General features: G+C 37.8%; 1 pseudogene; it reads left to right on the forward strand.

Annotated features, from left to right (window-relative positions):
* Nucleotides 1–526: 526 nt before the first annotated feature.
* Nucleotides 527–1,546, forward strand: LOC107752868 (activin receptor type-1B pseudogene; annotated as a pseudogene).
* Nucleotides 1,547–3,305: the final 1,759 nt, after the last annotated feature.

Raw genomic sequence — 3,305 nt, forward strand, 5'->3', positions numbered from 1 at the left:
GCAGCCTAAATGTATTATTATTATAATTGACTAATTAAATGTAAGAATTTGACTCAAAAGATGATGGACGCTTTTAGAAAAAAAATGGTAAAAATGCCAATAAAAGGTAAAAATCTATTTAAACTTATTGAAAAACATTAATTTCTATCACTGCTGTGAACTGACCACACAGAAAATGAAATATATATCAAAAGCTTTAGGAGTCAGCTGTCCATGGTAGTCCTTAAGATATCAGCACAATAACACACTCAGCAAAATATTGTCTAATTATCTTTATCGGTAAAATTCCAGAAAATATTGAGTATTATTTTTTGTCAATATCGCACACCCTTAGTACTGACACAAAATGATTTGCAGCGGTCGCTTTGTCACATCCGGTGTAGACAGCCTCAAGCTGTTAGTTTATTTCTTTTTTTTTTTGGCTAGTAGAAGTTATGAATGGCCGGTAACTTAAAACTGTAGTAGCCAAATTGGCTGGTGAGTGAAAAAGTTAATTTCAATCCCTGTATACATGTAATATATAATTTTGGTTCTCTCTGCAGCTCTGTTCTGTAACTGCACCACACCACAGTGTGTGAAGGATGGGTATAAGTGCGAGACCAAGGGTGCGTGTGTGGCCTCCACCTCAGTCTTTGAAGGACAGGAGCAGCGTGTGCGGCTCTGCATCCAGAAAGAGCATCTGACTCCTCCGGGCCAGCCGTTCCACTGCCTCAGCGTAAAGGGACTGCTGAACACTCACTGTTGCTACTCTGATTACTGCAACAGCATCGACCTCGAACTACCAACCGGTGAGCATCAGTTCTTTATATCAGCTATAATCATTATCGAAAACAGCTAGTGAATTCCAGATGAGGAACTAATGCAGCGTGTTCTCTATCAGTGACAAACGCACCGGGTTCAGGGCAGGACTGGGGGCCGGTGGAGCTCACTGCAGTGGTGGCGGGGCCGGTCTTTGTGCTGTGTGTGCTGGTTCTGCTGGGTCTCTTTCTGTTCCAGCGCCGCCAGCGGGCCTACGGTCACCGGCAGAGACTGTAGGTAGAGGATCCCAGCACTGAACACATGTTCCTGGCCAAGGACAAGACCTTACAGGACCTCTCCACTTCAGGATCTGGGTCTGGTTAGTATTGTAAGAATTACAGAACCTCAGACACTTTGATCTTCTGAGACAGACAATACACACAAAGAGATGTGGAAACAGACATCTGTTTCCACATCTCACCGAGAGAAAATGCGAGAAAACGTCTCTCTCACCTATGCATTTGTTCCTTCTCATCCCCTTCCTTCCCTCCATTCAGCTCACTCAGAATGGTCATGTATAATATAATGTTCTAAATGAATGCAGGTGATATTTACAGTCATGTTTGGTATCATTTGAATAGTCTCAGGGCATTTGGTACAATGGTCTCATTCTTACAAGAAGTAAACTAAAAGGTGATACAGATCCTAAGAGTTTAGAGATATTTGGTTTCCCAGTATCTTTCATGCAAATTACTTTCTGTCCCAAAAGGTGTTAAATCTACTTACTCAATGCAAATTTCAATTGTTAGTTTCTTTACTTTACTTACTTTTAGTCATTTAGCAGACGCTTTTATCCAAAGCGACTTACAAATAAGAAAAAGTAATTAAAACTAAAAGCTAAAACTCTATAAATACTATATATATATACACACATTTAAGGAACGCATCTGCTCTAGTGAGCTCGCGCCTCGCGGCAGTTTGAACTTTGATCCGAGCGGATAAACGGTCCGTGTGGCGCGATTCAAATTTATAAAAAACTGAAACAGAAGTGAAACAAGTAACTGTTAGTAGGAAAGAGGAGAAATAAAAAGCGATACTTATCCTTTGCCGGTGTCCCTGTCCTAGTTTCTGTCTCATTTTCGGGGGATGACTGTCTTGGTCTTAAGGTATTTAAGTGAAAACTGCAAGAAGATCGGGGCGATTCTGTAGCCAGAAAGACCATAGTGTGGTGTGTGTCTGCACTCATACTTATGACTTATATAAGTAAACTTAAACTTATACATACTATGTTTCTATTTTCCAAGGTCAGGTATGCACCTTTTACTCTTAGATTTATCTTTGAGAATTTGATGTCTTGTATTGATTTGATGTCTTTGAATTGGCTGTGTAATTACACGAGAGTGTAACATTTTACCACATTTAGTCCTACACTTATTATCTTTTATTTGTTCCCCACTAAATAATTTTGTTTCCCTAAATGTTTAGTTTAGTTTAATTTTTTAATAAAATTATTGTGCACCCATGATTTTTCTAGAATAACTTTTGCTGCTGGGGGGCACATCCAGTGAGATTATAGATTTCTGACTAACTGCTTGACTTTAGTTAAGTTGTTATGCAGTTGCATTAACTATGGGGGGCTAGACAAAATACTATTGGAGTACTAGCATGATTTGGGCATACTTCATAGTACTGGCCATAACCTCTGGTTATTGTCTCAGCTTTAATTAAGTTGTACGTAGTTATATTAACTATCGGGGGCTAGACAAATAGTACTAGCATAACCGATGATTATTGTTTGAGTTTTATTTAAGTTGTACAAAGCTATTTTAACTATCGGGGACTAGATTGAAGTTGTCTATATTTAGCAGATTGTGTTTAACACATACAAGAGTGATGATCAGGTCAACCCACAGAAGTATAGAAATTCTACATTGATAAAAAAAAAAAAAACTGTGCTGGGATCGGATTGAAATTGGCCGATACTCAGAATTTCTGGTATCGGATCGAATCGGTTCTGAAAAAATGGTATCGTTGCATCCCTATAAATAATTATGATGTTATCTTTTAATCTTTTTTGAGTTATTATTTTGCAGTGTAAGATTACATAGAGTATTCCAAATTAGTTAAGTTGTTATGCAGTTGCATTAACTATGGGGGGCTAGACAAAATACTATTGGAGTACTAGCATGATTTGGGCATACTTCATAGTACTGGCCATAACCTCTGGTTATTGTCTCAGCTTTAATTAAGTTGTACGTAGTTATATTAACTATCGGGGGCTAGACAAATAGTACTAGCATAACCGATGATTATTGTTTGAGTTTTATTTAAGTTGTACAAAGCTATTTTAACTATCGGGGACTAGATAAAAATACTATTGAAATATTATACATACATAACCGCTGATTAATGTCTCAGCTTTAGTTAAGTTGTACGTAGTTATATAACTATCGGGGGCTAGGCAAATGGTACTAGCATAACCGCTGATTATTGTTTTGAGCTTTAATTAAGTTTTACATGGGTAACTGTAGGGGGCTAAACAGAACTACTATTTAAAGAATGGTAAG

This window comes from Sinocyclocheilus rhinocerous, unplaced genomic scaffold (assembly GCF_001515625.1).
Source record: "Sinocyclocheilus rhinocerous isolate Xijiao unplaced genomic scaffold, SAMN03320098_v1.1 scaffold291, whole genome shotgun sequence".
Lineage (NCBI taxonomy): Eukaryota > Metazoa > Chordata > Actinopteri > Cypriniformes > Cyprinidae > Sinocyclocheilus > Sinocyclocheilus rhinocerous.